General features: G+C 40.8%; 1 protein-coding gene across 2 annotated transcripts in view; it reads right to left on the bottom strand.

Annotated features, from left to right (window-relative positions):
• The window catches only part of thsd7ba (thrombospondin, type I, domain containing 7Ba), a 169378-nt gene that overhangs the window by 113381 nt on the left and 32895 nt on the right, over window positions 1–23102 (bottom strand). The window lies entirely within an intron of this gene.

The raw sequence follows: 23102 nt of genomic DNA, 5'->3' as shown, positions 1-23102 counted from the left end.
AATATCTTGTTTTTTATTTCAATAAGTACACTTGATAAGAAGCTACTCCTTCAAAGGTGACTGCAGGGATGTCTAAACAAACGGAATAAAAAACTCTCTCTGTTTTCATGACTTCATAAACTGAATAAATCGACTGACCTTAACGGACAACACAATTTCATACTGTTTTACTTTGTTCATATACACCCTGCCTGCACCTTTAAACAGAGATCTAGGGACCTTTTTCTTTCTGAAAGAACAGTGTGTTCATTCTGTTTTTCATATTTTAATAAATATCTCTGAGTTTGTGTTATTACCTCATTACTATAACTTTAAATACAGAAAATTTTTAGTTTGAATTCTTTCTCTATAAATAAAAAAAAAAAGAACCAACCAAGGACATGTCTGATATTTTGCTCCGAATTGGCTCATTGCTCGCAGCACACTGAGGATTTGACCTTAACGCGCAATACAATTGCTGGCTGAAATTATTTAAAAAACAGCTCTGGTCTTATAGAAGATAAATTGATGTCTGCAAAAGAAATAAAACTTAGTACAACTTTATGCCTCCCTTTATTGAGTGCAGAGCAAAAATCCAAACCCAGAGAGAAACATGAGTTTCTTTTTCTGTGTTCATAGCTTTGGGAACAGCTAACAACATCAAACTTCAAAAGGGGAAAGTGGTGAAGCTGTTTTAAAACATTTCATCTTTCACCAGTCGTGACAATTTGATTGAGTCAATGCCTGTTGGGTCTGAGTAAGAGGTGAAATTAAAGTCAACTCGTTTGGCTCTGTCATAAACACATGTTCCTTCTAAATTGATCACCTAGACACATTTATCAGATTACAAATGTCTGCAAAAACTATACAGACATTTTAAGGATTTTAATGCTGTAAGTATACTTTTTGTATACTTACAACAAAAGTATACAAAATAATATACCGGCACATTGCTGCAGTCACTAAAACACGCGTGCTATCATTACTTTAGCCGGCCATAGATAGTGTGTGGATTATTTGAGTTTGCAGAATAACAGTCACTGAAAGACTGTGTGTTGTTCACTGCCACAGAGGAGAAATAAAAAGTTCCTGTTATTGTAAAGTTACCATGATGTCTTTCAGCATTCTTCACAGTAGAGTTGATTCAGACTGTTAAAAACTGAAAACTACGATACTGAGTTCTTTGGGCTTATTCATTTCCTGTTTTATTTTGTAGTTATCTCCTCAATTGTCAGGTTATGTTTTTCACTTCAACTCTTTGTCCTCTTTCCACTTTTTCCGCTGTGTTTCATTTGTTCGTCAGTCCCTGTGTTTTTCTTTATTTCCTGCATGCATTCCCAGCTCTTCTTTAGTTTTTGCATTGGTATACTTTAATTCAAATTCTCTAAATTGCCCCTGCCAACTGGTTTTCAGCTTTACTTCAACACAGCTCGCTTTTTTTTTGTTTTCAAACTGACTGTCTTTGTCTGTCTTTAGGTCTGTGTTTAGGTCCTTTTTTTTTCAACTCATACTTGATAACATACAAGTACGTTAATCAGTGGGACAGGCTGGCTTATTGTAAAATGTTTTTTTTCTTTTGTGATTTTATTTTGCTTGCAGTGTAAAACATGACGAAAATGAACAATGGAACCCTTCACAGTATCGATAACGCAGTGTCTTCATAGGAGAGGATGTCATGAAACATTACCACGGTGCCACTCGGTGTCCCAAGTCATGCCTTCTAGTGTGAAACTGTGCACATACATCATCCTACACGGTAAAGCTCAAACACTCAACTGTTGGAACAAGAAGAAAAAACACATTTTTGACTGGAGGGGGGCTTTGAGTATTCTGACTCAAACAACTCTAATCTTTTTTTTCTGGTTACATTTCTATTTAACAAACTCTGTCACATAAATATTGTGCACACAAATTATGAGAACATTAGGTCGTATTGACATTTAAAGCTTAGGGCCACTATACTCACAAAAGGTGCGAAATGCTGATTTTCACTCCTCATGAAAACGCTCAGTTCAATACATTTCACACAAAGTTAAGTTGAACCACAGAATGGCAGCCTGAATTTCAGGTATTCACTAACATTACAGAGTGATGATGTGGTTGAGCCCCGCTGCGTGAAACAGAGCCGCGCTCGGCCGTGACTACCGGCAGCATCAAAGTGCGAGGGTGAAAATAACTGTGCTTTTGTCACACAAACGGAGGAACATAGAAGCACTGCGTGGTCGGAGAGGGAACAAAATCGCTGACACCTCTTTCTCCTCTTTCATCGTGAAAACTTGCATGAGCATCAAAATTGTAGTTTAAAGTGTAACACTTGCACAAATTCAGACTGACCACAGATTCTTATTCTGTGAAGTCGGGGAGCTGCAAAGTTTTCCACAGCCACCTTCAAGTCAACGGATGATGTGATACTATGAAAAAAAGATGGATTTTGATATAAATTTATGTATTTCAGTTGATGTAAGATGCATGAAAAGAAAAGAAGGATGACTTTTTACTTATTTATATGGGGCAGAAAACTGTGTTAAAGTAAAATTAAAGTGACAGGAAGAGGACGGTGCCACAGTGCAGTGGTTGTTCGTACCCTCGCCACACAGCAAGAAGGTTCAGTCACACCTCATAATAAGGATACAAATCGTATACTTAAAGAACGTTTAATTCATGTGTGAATCATGATGATATAATCAACAGGTTCTCCCTCCGTGAAATACAGCAACCCGGTGCCCTTAAGCTTCAAACTATGACACTTTACCTACCCTAGTGTCAGATTTGGACATGAACACCTCCCCTGACGTCATGCAACATCTGCTTAGACTTTCAGAATAAAGCATGCTGACAAACAAATCACATATATACAGCTTTTGGACCATTATTAATGTTGTCAAACGGTTGTGGATTGGTAGGCTGAGGCATGAAAAATATCTGGTTAGGGTTAGGAAACAAAATGTCACGATTTGGTATTTTAGTTTTGTCATTTCCTGTTTCATGTTGTATAATTTTCCACTTCCTCCCTTTGTCTGTTTGCTTGCCTCATTAGTTGATTTCTCCCGGTATATTTAAGCCTGTGTTGTTCCCCCACTCTTTCTTGGTTTGTCAAGAAAACCATGTTAGTGGTTTCTACCATGTCAGTCCTGACATTGGGTTTTAATTGTCATGAAGCAGGCACAACAAAACCTCATGTCCTTTCACGTTCCCCCCCAAAAAGGAATGTCTGAGTTTTGGACACCATAATGTCCTCCTTCATGTGCTCAGTACCATAACATCATTCTTTTCTGTGCATAATATTTTCTTATCCTCACAGGAGCTAACCCTTATCACGTTTGAGTTACTGGTGACATTATAATCTCCCTTCTTCCAAGGTTGAACACCCATATTCCCATAATACCCCCTAATCCATCACTTTCCAACAAAGTCATACTGACCTTAAACACACACTTCCTTACGCAATGATTTCTTGCTGTCCACTAACAGTAATAACAAAAATCAAGATTAAACATGACTATTTATGGATTATTCATGTACTGAGCAGGATAAACAATGTATTAGCAAAGTCAAACATTATACGTATTTACCGTTTGTTCTCTGTTTTTTTGGATAACTTTTTAGTTTTCTTGGAGTTTTCATTTTGTAGTTTGCTCAATACATTTTGGACTTTTGGTCATCAGCAATAAAGGGTGCTTTTTGTTCCTTTACCCGTCTGCCTCTGTGTGTGTCTTGTGGGTAAATTTTTTGCCTAAATGTGTCACAAAACATAGTTATGTTTATTAAAAGATCACACTTATATATTCAGTCTCATAACTTATGTAATGCAAGTACTGCAACTCGTGTCAGTGACCATGGCTGCTGTATCTGACACGTCTCAAGTGAGTATGGGCTGGGTTTTAATTGAGAATTTATCACGAGCTTGTGTTGCTCATCATTAAGAGATGATAAGGTCATTAAGATCATCAGCTCAGGTGTGTTCACAGTTACTTGACACATAAATAAAGATGTGAACATGTTAAATGATCACATTAGACATAGAACATGTATTTGCTTTGCCTCTCTGAAAGCAGAGCGGTCCCTGCTCTCGTAGAAATATTAAGCAAACCAAACTGGTCGTCAGATGGCAACATTTAAACGCATAATAAACATAGAAACAGTTACACAAATACATTGTTTTTGTATTTGGAATCGAACTAATTCGATTGCATATTGATTAATGACTGAATTAACTGATGAAGCGCGACAATAAAGTCGTATCAACCTGATCATTTGTTAATGATGAGCAACAAGAAACTCATAACGCATCCTGCGTTGATTCGGGCATTAAATCATCATGAGTCATGCATTTGTCTCTGAATTACTCAAGTATATAACTCGCATCATCATTTTAAAGTGTTACCGGAGGTTCAAATGAACAGGCTGGCTGTGTGGAGTCGCTACAACACACATCGCTCACTTCACTTTCCTTCCGCTGTAGAAGATAAAACGCAAATTGATGCTCAGTCTCATGCAAACAGCTGTCATCATGAGCACACTGCAGCCTAACAGCATTTGGTTAACGAGAGGTTAATGGTCCTGGCCTGTTAATAAAGAATACATCGGGAAATTGAAACTTCAAAGAGAGCTGGTTGGCATGCGTCGTCAGCTTGTACACCGCACTGCTTCTCTGGTTGCTTCTCCTGTGACAACGCCTCCTGTTGAGGGCTTGAATCTCAGCCTAATGTCTTTCAGTGTGTTCTCAAATCTATATCAGAACATGATACACTTATTCATGCTGTGCAAATGTCTGCAGGATGTGTAGGATCAGGTTATTAGAAAAAAGATTGGGTTATTAGAAGTCGGGGCATATTGAATTGCAATAAAATGAAATGCTAAATTAATTTGTGATTCATTACAACTCCATCCTTAAAAAGGGATTTGTGCCCCCCCCCCACACACGCCAATTTAGTTTTTGACCCCTTGTCCTCGTTTTCAAAAGACATAAATCAGAAAAAGTAGACCCAAAAAAAGAAGCAAAATCAATTTGCTGATACGATGTGATTATCTGCGTTCACTTCTCATCCAGTTATTTTGCCACATGCTATGAAAAAGATAATTTGATTCATTTCTTCTAATTGGAATTAAATTGATGTAATAATGAGATCCTACTGCTTCCTAAATTGCTTTCGAATGACAACGAGCTGAAACAGTTTTATGCCGTTTTCCTACCAGAGAAATCTGACATGACAGAGCTGCTCTGGAGCTGTTGCTTTCCTGCTTAAGGGGGCAATATTTCAAACCGCTGAATTGTTTCATAGTTCACCGAAGCACATCATTGAGTTTATTCATCTCGGCTTTGCAATGTTAATGGGGACTTACGGTGTAGCTAACATTATTATGTCCGTATGATCTTCGACTGAACACATCGAAAGCACAAAGGGAAAAGAATTACAAGCGTTGCATTAATTCGGAAATAGTTTTTTTTTTCACACAGGAGGGGAGATAAACGACTCGTCCACTGGTTTCATTTCAGGAACTGGAACGTGGAAATAATGAAGAGGCGCAGCAACGAGAACAAGGCCATCTTTGTCCGACACGGTGCGAAACATGCCGAGGCTCTTGCAGCAGATGCTTGTGTTTTTGTGTCGCGGGTGAATACTGTCACAATAATTATTATCATCCTTTCATCTTCATTCACACTGCAGTGAGATGTGAACGGGATCTGACCTTTTCTCTCACAAGGCATGTTTGGCATAAACAGCGGAGCGATGTTTTTCTTCAGTTTTATTTCAACTCCAATTCAGATCGCATGGACATGTGGAACAACATATGACCTAGATGTGATGGTTTGTTGAGCCATTTGCACAGTTTTTTAAGTGTTGCCACGACTGTGAGCAATTAGAGTACATTTGGCGTCTACCAGTATTAACACGGTGGGGAGAAAGGTCGAAAAAGCTGTGTTAACATATCATTGGTGATACACTGGAATAATTCAGGATGGGATGGAAGTCCTTGTGGGAAGGGGCCATAGCTACACTGTTAAGCCTGATTTATGCTTCTGCGTCGCGGCGACGGCGGAGCTACGTCGTCGACGCAGACCCCAACGCGGACCCTACGCTGTAGCCTGACGTGCGCCTCCAAAAAATCCAGTCACGTTGACGCGTCGAGACGCGAACGGCAAGGACTGTGATTGGTCCGCTCAGAACGTCATTTCCGGCAGTTGCTTTTCCGGTCAACAGTATAACAACACCGCCATTTTTAAAGGTTTTGTGGTAAGAGCGGCACAGAAAAAATGGACCAGGCAGACGAGAGAATTATCGAGGTCAGAAAATATGACCACCTTTACAACTCGTCTTCAAGACATTACAAGGATGTCCGAAACCAAACAAAGACACAGCCACACCCCCCTAGCGGCTGGGCGGTGAATTTCAGAACAACGCGTTCCCTCGACGCAGAACTTCGAATGCTCAATGACGCCGTAGGGTCGACGACGTAGCTACGCCGTCGCCGCGACGCAGAAGCATAAACCTTGCTTTACTCGTGTTACACTCCCCCTCTATAATTATAGTGGCAACAGACAACATTTCCCCCCTAGTGTTTCCAAGTGGTATAATTGCTAGCACAACTGTTTTTTTAAGACAACTTGATTGTTTCTATTTTTGTTAAGAGTCACAAATAACAACAACACAAAACAAAACATGAGTTTATTTAATCATTTAGACTATTAAGGGAGTGGGCCGCCACTCAACCTCCCTTTCTCAGGGTGACTGCGTGCCCAGAGGCAAACAAAATGATGTAGCAATAACGAAGGTTTATAGGGTGCCAACGTAAACGTTGATGGTTTCATTATGCTAAATCCTTTACATCGTGCAATCAACATTTACTTCATGATGTATGTTGAAGCAGAATACGTGTCTACTGCCAGTTTAAGTACAAATTTGCATCCTTCAACTTTATAATCAATACTTTTAACTTAAGCAAAAACAAAAACTGTGTTTGGACATACAAAGCAAAGCAGTTCAGTAGGAAAAACTCAGGAAGACCTGCGACATCTATTGCATGTCTGTCTGTCCTGAGTGAGGGATCCCTCCTGGTTGGCTCTTCCTGAGGTTTCTTCCATTCCAACCCCAATTACTTCTGTTAAAAGTATTAGAAGTATCGTCATCAAAATGTAGTTTTAAGTATCGAGAGCAAAAGTCCTCATTCTGCAGAATGGCTCCGTTTATATTCTATTCTGTTCTCATCACTAATCAATACACGTAAGAGCATTTCTGCTGTTGTTCTTAATGCAGAGACAATTTTAGATACTTCATTTATCACTGGGTGGATGAGTAGTATAGTACTGCATCATATCTATTAGAAACACATATGACTAGTCAAAGCTGTCACATACATATCATAATAATATTTCACTCGGAAATGTGATGGAGTTGAAGTATAAAGTAACAGAACATGGAAATTGTACGTGAATACATTACTTGAATGAAAGCACTTAGTTACTTTCCATCACTGTCTATGAACAGAGTGCTGGACGACGACGAGCTAATAAGTTTCATGGGGAGCGAGAACACGATTAAGAGGTCAAATCACAGGAACTTGAAGGCCAAAAATATCTTGTTGCATTAGCCTTCATAATCAAAAGGCCATATGTAAATGAGGCTTGCGATTTCGATATTTAAATTAAGCGGAAAATGAGCTGCATAAAACATGAAGCCAAACAAAAATAGCCGAAAATAGAAGAACAGGCGCGTGTGGAGAGGATCCTCGAGGTTATGCATTGGCGAAAGTGGACTTTTAACCACTAAATACACACTTTGATCAACACACGAGTTCAGATTCTCACTACAGTATGTGTCTATCTTGGATATCTCCATTCCACTCCTTGGTATTTCTGTGTGTTTATTTAGGCTGCAGCACATTGTATTAAACCGGACCAATATGGCTTTGCGACACTATGAATTAATAGTTTGAACTCTGGCTCGGCGAGATGTAAACTGCCAACCAGAAAGACACTTGAAAGCACTTTAAACAGGTGAGACGTGTTGTTTTCTGTCTGTCAGAAGAGAGAAAAAGCTACACGAGATCACTCCCGGCTGTGATAACATCTACGAGTGCCGATGAGCCAAAAATTAGACCCGACACATCAGTCGAATTTAACTTCTAAAAAAACGTGTAGTCACAACCCCGCCTCCAACACTCCCGCTCTGTAAATGTGCTTGAAGAGATGTTCTCAATTCAGTCAATGCCGACGAGACCGAAATAAATAATCTTATATGGGTTACACCCTGAAATAGACATGAAGAGCCCTCCACAAAAATAAGATACGAGTTGCAATTCACGGCTGAGCTTATAAAGAGCTCCAGTGTCAACAGTGAGCAGCTGAGTGCTCCTGTGGTCACTGATGGCACTCCAGCCCGATAACCACTCTTTCATCGGCATGACCACCTTCGCTCAATGGTGCTGTTTTCACACTGTGCCAGGGATGTGTGTGCGTGATGTATGGAGGTGTGATTGGGACTGATTCCGCTGCCAGGGGAGCCAGCTAACACAAGCACTAGTTCATCTCCTGAGCTCTGAATAATCACTCTCTCGATCTGTCAGCATCAGCATCTGTCAGCCCCTCAGGAGGAACCAGTCACCCACAGCTCCTTCATTCCTGTCGCACTTAGTCGCCTTGCTTACACCTCCGGGGGGCTCCAGTACCCCCACGGGCCCTTGCTATATTTACTATTCCATTTACATCTTGGTAATAGGAAGTAAAAACTTTGTAGGAGGCTGAGCAGACTTCACTACAACACAGGGAAAAGGGAGAAATTAAATTTAGCCAATGTTGCATGACTGAAACCGTATTCTCTCTTTCAGCAGTGTTCAGCTCAACCCTTAAGTTGGACAAATGATAGCAAAGCTGTACGACAATAACAAGTAACACAACAAAAGCAATCTCCGCCATGCCCCGAAACCAGACAGACGGAGACAGAGAAGAAGCAAACAGCAAAGCAGTAAAGTGTTGTTTAAACAGCAGCGAGCGTCGCTCCGTCTCGAGAACACTGCGATTTCACCACTGTGAAATCTTTCGCCTCTCCGGTTCCCTTAATTACATTTGGTGAAAGCGCCATTGAGTAAGCTCAGTAAAGTCTTTCTACAGTTTCTTCTGAACTTTCCAACTTCAGGCGACCATGTCGGAACTGTAAATGTGCAACGTTTACTAGTACAGCTTTAAACTTTCACGCCCAGAACAGCTGGATTTGACGGCGGCTCAAAGAGCTTCCAATTAAAAGGGTAGTATTATTCCAAAGAAAAACAGATGCAAAGCTCTTCTGAGCATTTGTTGATCAAACTGCAGTCTGGTTAGCAGGACAAATTGCGGGCAATAAACGTTTCTGCTATCCACTGATAAGTGTAGACCACATGTGAAATGTCCACAATAAGTGTCAAATCATGATAACATTTCATGTTTATGACCTGACTTAAATCCAGATGCGGAGGGGATGGTGATGGAGTTACGGGCGGGGAAGCTGCCGAGCCAGTGAACACAGTCTGCTTTTTGGCATTTATGAGTGTGAAACCACTGGATATTTTTTAAGGAGACATCAGGACAGTTTACAGAAATGTTTGTGGAGACAAAAACAGGTATTTTAAGCCAAAACGAGTGCTTTTTGTGCCAAAACCTAACCAGACCATAATCACAGTGTTGTCTAAAGATACAATTAAAAACGGAACCTAATCAGATGTAAAGTTGCAACATAAAGAAATGTAAAGTTTGAACATAAGTGTGGTTTTCAGAGATGTACATTCCCAACGTTTGAACTGGTGATTGGGTTTCATATTGTCGTGTGTCACTTTCGACACAACTGTCCTGAACACTTTATTTGTCTTAAACTTTTTCAAATAAAAATAAAAATTCAGATACCTCAGCTCTGGAGGGGGAACACAACATTTTTTCTCTCAACGCAGCAGGTTTCGGTGCATTTTTCCTCACCAACATCTGCCGAGTTTACTCACCATCCATCCCCGACTCGAGTTAAGTTTGGCTGTCTGGATACATGCGTCTTTTGTCACAACACTTTTTAATTAAATGATACCTGTGCCACTGAGCCTCATTATGCGCGGAGCCGTCCCCCATGCCACACTTCCATCAGTTGTAATTTATGAGCAGCGAGGTGCATCCTCAATTACAACATTCATATATGCAGAAATTCATCAGATTATCATCAGCCAGTCAATCCATCTCCAGAAGGCCTGAATCAGCTCATTTTCAACCGACTGTTTTTGTAGCAGGTTATGGGGACAATTTGCGAACTGTTAGCAAGGGTAGTAAAAAAAAAAATCATTCACAGGTAAGAATTCACAAGCAAATTAAGTGACAAAAATAAAAAAACAAAAACAAAAAAAAAATCACCTGCAGCTAAAAATAATGTGTGATAATTAAAAGAATGAGCAGCCACTGTGAGAAGACTGACCTTCCTGCTTGAATATAAATCAGACATTTCCATAAATGCTCAATAAGTGAATGCATTATGGTATTTGTGTTTTGGCTTGACAATGAGATGCTTATTGCGGCTTGCATTATCCCGAGGCAAAGCATCAAATGCGGCTTCAGTATCCCACACTAATGAATTAAGCACCCTGGGGCTGCAGTACTATACACATGGCCCCAGTAGGCTTTTGTGATGATTTAGCATTCAGCCCTGCAGCACCAGTGCCAGACCTACTTGAATGCCTAATCATTAACTGAATGGCCAGCAGTATAAACAAGACAACACTAACACATGTTGTGTCCGCTGAGTGATGTAATACCCATTTGAGCCAATCAGTTACTAAGCAAATGTGTGCTGTAATGCAGCCATACAATGTCATTTTTCAACGCCAAAGTGCTGCAATAAAACTTGTTTCCTCCCTTTCTTTTTAATGAAAATCTGATTAGAGGTGTCTGAGATAATGCGCGATAAAGACAAATGCACCCACAGCATCTGGAGTCTCCGGCCTGATGTCACGAGGTGTGACGGTTCAAAGAGCCAATCTCAACCTCTGCACTGTAAAAAAAAAAAAAAAAACACACACAAGCTCCTCTGCTGTGATTTATCTCAAATCGATATTACAGTAGATCATGAAGAGGATAATTTTAATACCAGCATGAAGACTTCTAAGTGAATAATCAATCATCTTTAGTCAGCATTAGCATGATTCCTTCAGAGAGTTATCACTGTGCGGGGGGGGGGGGGGGGGGGGGGGGGCAGTATTTGAATCGCAGCCTTCAGACAACAGCGTGGGGTGGAGCCACGAGGAATAACAGAAGTCATAACGAAGCAGTGGCCCTTTTTTGATGTATTCACTTTCTGGTTTCTGGGGATTTTTTTTTTCTCCCTTCAGCCTGCGGAGCAAAACAAACAACACAGCTCTGTGACCGGCTGCATAAATACACCAATGATCCATATTTATATGCAATCATGGAAGGTGGCAATTCAGCAGCTTTTGATATAAACAAGCACGGATATATTTCCTGCGTTGCACTGTCTCCGCCGATAAACAACACACCGATGATAATATAATATAGCCTTCGAAACTTCGATCACCAGCCCAGTCGTCAGGATCCAGTGTTAGCCGCCAACGTTGGTGCAAACCACAGATAGGTCAGCGGAAAAGAACACTCAACCTACATGTAAACAAATGTAAAAGTTGAAACATAAAGAAACGGACAGCTTGAATTTATCAGTGGTTTTGCAGGATGGTCCTTTATTCCCTCGATAGGGTTGCAACCAAACAGCAAAGAACTTCTTCAAGCTCCAAGATGTTGAATGTTGATTGACTGAAGCTGTGTTACAACAGCAGAGCCGCAATACAGAGTATCTACAAGCCTACAAACAGTACAGTATGATGAATGCACGAGGGTAAATGGAGATACAACATGCATGTAGGCTGTTTCTGTGTCATCTAACTCAAGTATTGAGGGTTTTTGGCCTAACATAGTACTTGTATGCCAGGAAAGACTGACATTGTACCAACAACAATTTGGGAAAGACTACAGAAATAGTCATACATCAATAATCTATACCCAAAGACACCCATTTACAATATGTATGTCTGGTGTTGTATGTAATTTAAGTACACATGCTAACTATAACATGACTATATGTGTGCTAAAGCCGTTGGTTTGAGACCATTGTGCTGTGCTGAAGCATACCCGCCTTCAGCTCAGGTGAAACCTCTGCTCACCGCTAGCTAGGACAAAGATTCATCTGCGTCTGTGACTGTACAGATGAAGAATAAGCTTGCATTTCTTATTTTCTGCTCTGCCTGATATATTTTTTTCCGGGTCATTGCTTAAGTCCCATTTGTCTTCGTGAGTACTCTGTATATGTTAACCTGCCCACAGCAGTGGGTTGACAGAGAGTTTCAAATGGGCTCTGTTGAAAACACAGTCTCCTTTCTGTCATGTCAAGACGGGGGGGGTGTAGAATAATGTAAAAGCAGCCACCATGAGCAGCACTATTTTCCTGGGTTTCCATGGCTTAACGATAAAGATCCTGGACCCTTTGAATGGATCGGAAGGAACCTGATGATGAGTCAGTCAGATTTATCTGTAGCTTCTGTGTGTTTAAAACTTGTATGTGATGGCTGATATCCACACTGGTAAACCTTTCAAATAGTGCATTTAAAAAAAAAAAAAAAAGACCAAATGTGCTTCCAGTTACAAAGGATGGGTCAGAGTCTGCCTCAATATAGGTTTGCAGGAATAAAGAAATAATCCCCCCCTACATTAAAATAATATGATAATACAGAGAAGGCAAGACAAAAAAAATGGTCCAAGATGATACAATCTAAATCAAAGCAATACAACAGGAAGTTAGGAGACATATAATAAAACCAACAACAGCAGTTATAGGATGTTAGAGATACATTCAGATGGGACTAAAGAATAAAAAACATGGCGCTCTCTTAGTGGCCCTTTAAAAGTGCCGTTATTTAAACTAATACTTATAGTGCTGTGGAAAAATGTAGCTATTACACATTCTGATGTGAGACTGGGTTGATGGTTCGTTCGCATGGCGGTGTTAGCAGTGTTTTGTTTGACACTGAAAAAAAGCCTTTGTGCCGGGGTGCAAGCCACTGGAAATAATGGGTTTCAGAGCGCAGTGGTGGTGTTGACCCACTGGGCCTGTAAGGGCCATCAGACTGCACTAAAAGCAAGCTGAAATGAGGTTAATTAATGTGTTAACAAATGTGTTAAATCTGGATCTTAACTCGGTTCCCCTCTCAGACCCTGCTGTGAATCAGTTGATTTGGGTTGTAAAATGCGATCATAGCTGAAAGGTGTAAAGTCCCAGACAGACAAACAGGCTGACATGGCATACACTTATGTGTAATGTTGTGTCAGCACAACACAGCAGGGCACCATTTTTCTATACTATACGGTTCGACTATAAATCCAGTGCCAGTGACATTTCATCTTTTCCTAATAGTGAATGTGGCATGTCCCGCTGTCTCGCTAAATACGCTCAAGGCAGAATCCCGACAGGACTTCCTCCTATGAAATCAATGTTGGCCTGTTCTATTAACTGGCCTTGGGAGACTTGGTAGTTTATCCACAAAGCACATAATGTATTTCCTCTAAGATTTCATTTATTCATATAGATCCCACTTTGATTTAGGCTGGAAAGCCCCTCCGGGGGGTTCTCTGCGAATCAATGTGTTTACACTTATTAATGCCACGGTACTTCAGCTGGTATCACTTTAAGACATGAAGACTACAGCGGGGGCCAGACAGAGGTGCGCTGTACCTCCGCGGTGATCAGAATCTTTTTCCGTGTAATTGCTTGTCTCATGTGGTCTCCTCTAGTCCCAGCACCAGCCTGTGTAGAGGTGACAGGTAATTGGATAGGATGTCATTCACTCCTCTGTCTCACTGTCTTCCACTGACCTGGGATTTCTCCCCCGTAAGCACAGGAGCAGAACTAATGGCCATATCTACAGGCAACAACCTGAGGAAAGACCGCGGTGTTTTGATAATGCAGGTGACAAGGGGCCATGGCAGGACAGAGATAAAGTTGTGTATCTGGCAATGCAGCATTTTGTATGATTTATCCTCGGATTATTCTATGTCAAAAAAGTGACATCCAGCGGTGCAAATCTGGGAATTGTCAGGTAATCTGTCAATACATATTTCATCCACTGGACACCACCAACATGTTGTTTGATGTTTTCTAATTTGTTAACCCTTATTCGTGCTGTGCTATGGATTTGCAGTTTCTCCCATTAATCTCCTGATTTCACAGAGGTTTTATTTATTTTTTTTTTAAGTTTATGCACGGTATATGAGTTGTGGTACCTGGCAACCCAACCCAGTGTTAAAAGTGAGCGTGTGCTAACAACCCTGACTGGGCAAGGGTCCCATGAAGAATAAAATCACCTCCTAATTTCACTCCACCGGTGCTAAACTTGTCTGTTGAGCAATCAATGTGCGCTTTCTGACTTTAGCATAGAGCAGGGTGCTAAAAACGAAGCTGCAACACTAGACATGCTAACTAGGCTAAAGACAAGTAAGCCGCAGAGGCACAGAGGCAACTCCTCGCTTATGAATCTAAGACTAGTTTAAAGTCATATTTACTTTCCCATCATTTTATTAATTAAATTCATCAGTAGTGTAGGGTTATATGGGAGCAAAGGAGCTGCAGATAACCCAGAAAATCCCCCTCGTTTGCACATCCAATCAATGAAAACTACTTTTCGATAAACAATGCAGACATAAACTCATGAGTCACAGTGCAGGAGGGGTTTGTGTCAAAGAAATAAAAAAAAAAAGAGAAATGTATTGGCTGGTTTTTGGAGGCACTGCAGGAAGAACAGGGAATAAGCTGACTTTGCAGGGGCTATGAAGCGCTACCCCTCGTCTGCGTTTGAGGCGAGCCTTGACAAGGTTGTCATGGCTGAACATCTGCTGAAACTTCATTTGAGCAGTGATTACTGACGCACCCCAGAGGTTTTCCTTGAGCTGCTCTCAGACTGAGCCGCGATATATCTGAAGTGCCGCTCCACTTCTGCTCGAGTGTGAGGTGAGAGCACTTCAAACTGAGTCAAGGTAGGTTTTCATCCCCCCCGAACAATGTAAACTATGTCTCCGAGGTGCTCAAGTACCTACACAACAACCGTGTTTTTTTCAGCGCTTTGAAATGAGCCACATCAACATGCTCTTATTGGTTCCTCCGTTACGTAGTTATGTGTACTCGGTTAAGGTCACACAGAGACTGTAAGGGATGTGTACGGGGTCATCCCAGCCGTCAGTCCTACAGAGCTTTTCAGCCTCTTTTAGCCGTTTTGCTGTTCGGTTCAGTCTAACTACCCTCATCAACCCTTTTTTCCATCCGCAACAGGCAGCTATTTTCTCTCCAAAAAAGCTCTGATTAACCCATTATGCGCTACAGTACCTGCTCAGCACCGATGGGCAAACGAGGCTAGTCACTAGATGGTGAACACAGTGGAGCATTCAGCTGCAACAGAGTTTATTTTGCATTTTGGTAGAAAGTAAAACAGAGCCGCAAAAGATCCTAATCTGTAAATCGGTTGGTAGCTCATTCGCAGTGTAAGCCGCAGTGTTGTAATCACACTTGTCTGTCTGTGACGCAGTGATGTATGCATGCAGAAACTGTAGTCACACTTCAGTTTCTGATCAATTCCCTTGTTTCCTGCTTTAAAAGTTCTTCAATTATCTGCATAACGATCAGCCTGGCCTCCCCTGATACTAACGAAACTCCATACAGTGTTACCGTCTAGTTCCCCCTGTGGAGAAGCCTTTCAGCCTTGCCGGCCTTCCGCTGACTCCGAAGAGAAACACATTATCATAAGTCTCTATCTTGGAAAATGGCACATTAGCACAGTCACAACTAAAATAAAATTGCACACTAAGGCAGCCACATTTCTATGTCACTCTGTGGTTTATCCAGGCGAACATGTATCTTAACTAAAAAAGTAGCACACAACCAAATCCTCAGGCCTGAGTTAACAAATCTCACTTTCGCCAATTTATTCTGGCCATGTCAACCAACATGGTAATGTTTGACCTTCATCATAGCATTCACCAGGCTGAAGTGTTAGCATGTTGGCTGACATGGCCAGAATAAATTGGTGGAATTGAGATTTGTCAAAGCTGTCTTGAAGCTACCGTTATACCTTTGGGTATTCAGCAGCTTGGAAAACATGAACTTGCTTTAGCACCACAAAATAAAACAGCGGGAAGGTGCATCCTCTCAGAGATTAACTGTATATTACCGTAGCTCAGTGTGGACGAGCACTCGTCCCACTAACTGGCATCAGGAATCGTCTGCAGTGTTCGTGAAACTCGTTCATCTCAACCTTTGTTTTTACAATCAGGCGTCATCAAGTTTCAGTAATTTAGTAATTTTAGCTTTCAATGGATAGCCTTTGCAGTGGAGAGCGCCCAAATCAAGGCCCTCTGAAGGTTTTTTTCATCTCGCGCCTCTCCTTAAGCAGCTCATGTGTATATCAATTCATATTATGTGTATATTCCAAGACCAATGAAAGAAGCAGAGGGCGAATGGTTAAAATCACTGCTTTAGTGAAAAAAAAATGTCAAATAAGGTGGACTTATTTACTGAAATGCCCTGATTTCGTGATTGAGCGACTCAAGTGAGCATTAAAGAAAGATTTTGTGTATGTCCTCCCTATAAGGAGGCTGATTTGTGGGCGTTATATTTATAACTAGCAATTAAGTGACAAAACATCTCGGGCAACGTTGCAGAATAACACACAGATAGCGCTCCGAGTAGTGTAACAAATTACCTTGTGCACGGGGTAAATAAGTTGAGTAATGCATTCTTTCAACAACCCAGACACTGATAAAGCGATAACATGTTGATAATATCTTGCTCTGCTGTCCCCAAGTCACCGGAAAAAATCAATTAATGGCGCTTTAACGAGATATTGGCATTATTATTACTGTTACAGGGACCCGACTCCAGTTCAGTCAAAGACTTCTTACCTCCTCTGGCCTCCGGACCCTCATTTTTCATCATGTCACCATATGTTCTGCAAGTTGTCTTCTACATTTGAAAGGTGGGGGGCAATTTACTAGAACACATTGCTAGAAAATAACACTTAATATATATCACAGTGCTTGCTTTGGCGTAAACAAAAAGCCAAAGGTCTGTCTTCTTCCTTTGTTTTTTGTTTAATAACAGTAATTATAAAGATGTCTGTTTGTTCAACACTGCTCAACTTGCATAAAACGGTTGTAAAATGCTACAGACGTCATGTGATTTCACTCAAAAAGCCTTGAAAGGCATCAGGCATGCTTTGTGCTCGTCCTGGCGGAGCGGCACTTGAAGCCGTGCTCACACCATCAAATTGCGTTTTTTTTTTCTGTTTCTCTGCATGTACCATGAGTAGATGGGGGGGGGGGGGGGGGGGGGGGTAACAAGGACGAGGTATTGTTCCTGCCCTAGATTTTATTGGCTACTCAAAATGCATTTAAGTAAAAGAAAGGTGCGCAACACTAAACACTTCGTTATTGATCTTCCCATCCTCTGAAAAAAAAGAAAAAAAAAACGTCTGCCTCTCTGTCACTAAAACACAGCTGGTGATTCATGAATATGCCGCTGTTTTTTGAAAGCATCTCCTGTCCACAGGCTTTTTCATGCTCCAGATTCGTCTCATGTTGCAGACTTCAATCGGAGCAATTTTGGTTTTTTTTTTCCCCTTTAATCAACCCACAAAATGATGAGGTGAGGACAAGTTCAACGAGGACCCCGGGCCAAGAGAGAGTCCGTGACACAAGAAGCGATTACCCGCGTCAGGTAGCCCGCAGAGTGGAACCTGCAGAGGCTAAATACTTCACCTATCCTCCATCTGTCATTTGTGCTCCCTTCGTCCCTCGGATATTAATCAGATGCTCCCCTCATTTAATGTTCATCTGTGGGAGGTCAAATAAATAATGGCTGGACAAAACAGCATCCAGCAGCATCTCTCAAACTCCGTTTATTCCAACTTAATATCGCAACAGAAGAAAAACCACACGAGACAGAGAAGACTTCGCTTTCCCTGATGCCAAAGTCGGCGAGAGCTCGGTGTTCAGCTGCAACAAACTCATATTTTTTTTTTTTTCTATTTTTCACCTCGTAGTGGAAGAACAATATAGAAATAATACAGTATGCTCTCGAATGTGAAATTGAAAAATCGCTCAATATACTCTGTAGGGCTGCTGTATGCTGCCGTACACTGATACCCCCGCGATCACCTCGGCCAAAACACACAACACAACGGTCTCTGGCCTGTCCTTATCAGGGAGCCAAACAAAGCCATCAGCCACTGTGAAGCCACAGAAGTTGTCATCACTGAGTCCATTAGAGATGTGCAGACACATCCGATCCCATTGCTCTGGGAGACTTATTGGCAAGGACAGAAAACTAATGGATAGTTTGGGAGTTCTGATAGTCAGAGGTGCACCGTGTTCATCTCCCTCACATCATGACAAATCCAATTAATAATATATGGCAGAAAGGGTATAAACTGCTTTGTTAGTTTGGGCCATTTTGCTCCTGAGTGAGATATTTTTTATCAAGAGGCAGTAAATACCACTGATGAGGGATGTATCTTCCTCAATCTAACTGTACATATTGAAATCCATGATCACAGAGGATCAATTGATTATTACATGTCATTTTTTCATTCATCAGTGTTTTGTTTTTTTTTCTCATGTTGTGTCACTGTGAATACATTTATAATGCATTACTTTTATACTTGAATAATAAATACACTTAAAAGACACAATATTTTTTATGTCTTAACTTAATAATAATAATAATAATGATCTATTATAACTGAGTAAACACATACAACATGTATACATTTGAATTATTTAATAACCAGTCAAGGTTATTTGATTTACTGACAATGACTCATTGACTCTTTAGTCAATCAATGCAAAAATGAAATGAAATGTGACTCTTTACTCTGAACTTATGTCATCAAATTCGATTAGTAATTCATTTTATTACATAGTCAAATCTACTAATAAATCAACATTTTAGGCTCATTATTTCTTGTGTGCATCACTGAGTCAATTTACCCAGAACTTTGGGTTTTAACCAAATATCTGAATCAAAGTTATGTCGTTCAGTGTTCAGTGTTTAACGCTGACCGCGTAAACATGACAACTACTACCATGTTTTGGTTTTCTATGTTTTACAATCAGGTCAAGTACAAGAAAAAAAAAAAGATGATTGATTAAGATCATTACATCTATCCATGTCCTGGAACACATAACCAATCAGACAACAAGTAATGGGAAACAGGAAAAACAAAAGAAATAAGAAAATAAACCACAAACAATAACAATAACAATTATATTTAAAAGGCTGAATTTGGATTTAAAAAACCTTAAACCACTCCCATTTTTACAAAAGGACTAACTAACTTTGGACTTTAATTTGATCCAGCTAAAACTGTTATAAAACCGGCATGTTAGAAGCGCGGCAGCACTGCTGGTTTAGTCAGATTTAACTGCGACTTAGCTCAATTTAGCTAAAATCATCGTATGTTTGAAGCATCACTGCGTTAGGATCTGCAGAGCTTTGTCGATTTCCCTTTGTTGCTTGTTGTATGTTTGTCTCCCTCTGTCTGTCAGTGATTTGTCTCAGGCTGGGCGTGGCTGACCTGCACTCTGACCATCAGACAGTCTCTCCTCACCTGTTGCTCCACACACCTGCGGTCCAGCCACACTGATCACCAGCTACCCGTTTTAAGCCGGTATTTCCCCAAAAGCCTTCGCCAGTTAGTTGTGAAACCATCTGTGGTAGCACCAAAGAATATACTATGCACATTTTTTTTTTCCGCCTGTCTGAAACCTTTTTCCCCCTTCTGTGCTGCAGACCAGCCACACGCTAACTTTTCTAACTTCTCATGATCTCAGAAAAAACGGGTATGTTGTCAGCTTTGTGACGGTGTATTTTCAAGAAGATTCAAGATTTTAAATAATTGATTCAGCTTAGGAAGAAGTAGTTCAGAAACACTGAATTTTATCTTTCAAAGCCGTCAGAAAAAAAGGAGTGAAAAGTACAATGTCTGCCTCTGAGATGTGGAATAGAAGTATGAAGTTGGACTGAAAATGAACTGTAATGCCCCCTGTGTATCCAGCCTTAAGTCATAGGGCAGTGGGTGTCTGGGTATCAAGACAAGAGCGCTTGGCTGCAAGCTGTTTGTTGGGTCAAGTGTTCCTCAACCAGCGACTCAGCTCCGAAAAAGAACAGTCAGTCAACAGCTCAAACCTTTAAAAAGAAAACGTGCATCATGCTAACACTTGCCGATAATTAAAGGCTTGTTTGGTGGCTGTCAGAAAACCTATTACACCCTACATCATGCCGCGATGCCACCATGTGAGCCGAGTCCTTGAGAGCTCGGCATTGTCTCCTTCATTCTTGAATACGCGTGAAATAAGAAAGGCAGTTATGTAAGTGTGGGCGCACATCAGGGAGAGGCGTGGGTGTGATGCATGGATTTTAAATGACATTAGACCTGATGCAGCCCACCCTGAAAAAGCAGCTGTGTGGCTCAGATTTTTTTTTTTGGCTCATAACTCAAGGCAGAAATCGAGACGAGGCAGTCGCAGCTTGGAGTGTGAATTGAATATTCCCCGCTACGCACTGTGCAACTAGATTGTTCTGTACACCTGTGTTATATAATAGCACTGCAGTAAATCCTACCCTTTATGAGTTATTCATCATTCAGTTTTTTTTCCGTTGATTTCGTTTCACAGTCATTTTGCAGGCTGGTGGTTTGTGTTGTATTGATTATATTTCCTATAGCACAACGCTCACCTGAAGTTGCACTTGTCTTTTAATGTGACGCGGCACATCCTGCATCATACTGTATGTGTTACGCGTCAGACACATATCCACATATTGACTGTATCCGAAAATTATTGTTGTTTTCGGCTTGCAGGGCTCACATGTGAACATGTAGGTCGTGTCTGTAGATGCATCTATATCCAACATGTAAATGCTCAAATATGGCCGTGGTAAGGCTGGCACGTTCGGGGGCGCATCGGGGTAGCGGGAGGGTTGTCCATGATGTGTGTGCCCTCTGAACACTGACTTCCTTGGCACAAAGACCCGCCCACTCTGTGAAGCATTTGAGTGCTGCCAGGGCAAGCCAATCAGAGGCAGTGTTGGCTTGGCATGTCACGACATGTTTCATGCCTTTTTTCAAAGAAAAATAAAATAAAATGTACCGGTATATTATATAGGTCTTTTTTAAACAAGAAATGTTTCATGTAATTGAGTAGTTAAACTACAAAAAATCATCCAAAAAGTAGTTGAATTACTCGACGCAGCACAAAATATGAATGAAGTTTAACTACCAGCAAGTTACAGCAAATTGTAGTTAAGCTATGTAGTTCAACTATGTAGTTTACGTCTCCCCAACACTGCTGACGTGTACACGGTGAAGGCATAGGGAGGATAAAGTCATTGTTGCTGAGGTTGATGCAACAGTTCGGCTCAGTACGGATCAGGGGAACACCCTATATAATACTTTAAAACACAGAACCATCGGGAACCTCATGCTCTCACTGGACATCTGGAAGACGCAGGTGAAAGTTTTGTACACACTGTAGTCTATTTGTGTCGACTGATGCTCAAGCTGCAGCCAAAAAACATCAAAACATATTCTCTTCAGGGCGCTAATTATATTACGGTGCCGATTATAGTTGCAAAAATTAAATAAAAAAAAAGATGAATATTTATTCAAGTAGAGTCAATTATAGGAGTGCACTGGACCGTCTCCTGAAACTGGAGACATGGGCCTGTTTTTGAACTATCATGGATGTTTTTTTAGGCTGTTTTGGTGCTGTGAAAATGAGCTGCACCAATCAGTCGATGAGTTGAGAAGTCAATCGACAGAAAAGAAAAAAAAGGACAAATGTCAAATATTTTCTGGTTCCAGCCTCTCAAATGTAAGGATTTGCTGCTTTTCTTTGTCATTGTGGTAACTTTTCTGACATTTACAGACTAAAGGATACATTTATTAATAATCACAGCGATAATCAGCAAATTTCTCAATAATTAATTGCTGGTTGCAGCCGTAGTGGTAATAGGCTGGGAGATATATTACTGGCTCTAATATAATAAGCCGGGCTGATCTGTGATTCCCTGCCAGAAACATTATCCCAGTCGGACCCTGATTTTGACTCTTTACACACTAGAATTATTTATAATTGCAAGAGAGACATAAATCAAATTGCAGATACAGTAGGTCACAGAACTATTCTGGAAGTGTTGCATAAGCTTAGCGTATCAAAGTAAATGTTTAAATGTCCTATATTTCCATTTGTTATTCTAAATCATAAAGTAGGTCTATAAATAACATGAAAGTGTCAAAACGCTCAATTCACTGAGAAATGCTCAGCCCAAAATTCACAAAGTGTGCTCTTCAATGAGCCGTCAGGACTCGCTTTAGATTGTGATGTCACAGCTATACAGTTACCGCCTTCAGCCCTGCCTCTCAGCTCAGGCATGGGTGCCTGCTCAGGCCTGTGAGAGCTGACCAATCAGAGCAAACTGGGCTTTTCAGAAGGGGACGGGTCTTAAAGAGACAGGCAGAGACAGAGGTTGATTACAGAATCCGTTTTGAACATTAAAGCATTGTAAACATTTTTCTTGTAGACATACAAAATGAAAAAATATGATCCTGATAATGGGAATTATATGGGGCCTTCAAGACAATATTAGTGAGATGCCATAATAAAAACATCTTCAATTAACATATACAATATCTTACATGTTGTCTAGGTGTCACACGTGTATAGTCACAGATTGTTTCAGTGTCGGGTCACCAGTATAACAAGACTTTAATCAAACACCCAGCCCTACTGCTGGACTGTATAGCAAGCAGTCCAAGAGTGAAAATACATTTTGGGATTACCTCTGAGTCAGCATTGTGCTAGCTCTTTGAACCACAAAGACAAATGACTTTAACCCGTTTACAGCCCAGAAAGTTAAAATCGGTTTCAAAGAAAGTCAAGGGCAAAGGGAGAGAGAGAGAGAGAAAAAGGGGGCGGTGTCAGTCGTGTCTCTGCTGACATTTTAGGGTTTTAGGATCCACCAGACATTAATCAAGAGCATTTCCACATTAGCTTCTTCTGAAACCAAAGA

The sequence above is a fragment of the Sparus aurata genome, chromosome 9 (assembly GCF_900880675.1).
Source record: "Sparus aurata chromosome 9, fSpaAur1.1, whole genome shotgun sequence".
NCBI classification, from domain to species: Eukaryota; Metazoa; Chordata; class Actinopteri; order Spariformes; family Sparidae; genus Sparus; species Sparus aurata.
This window is presented reverse-complemented; position numbering and strand designations above follow the sequence as displayed.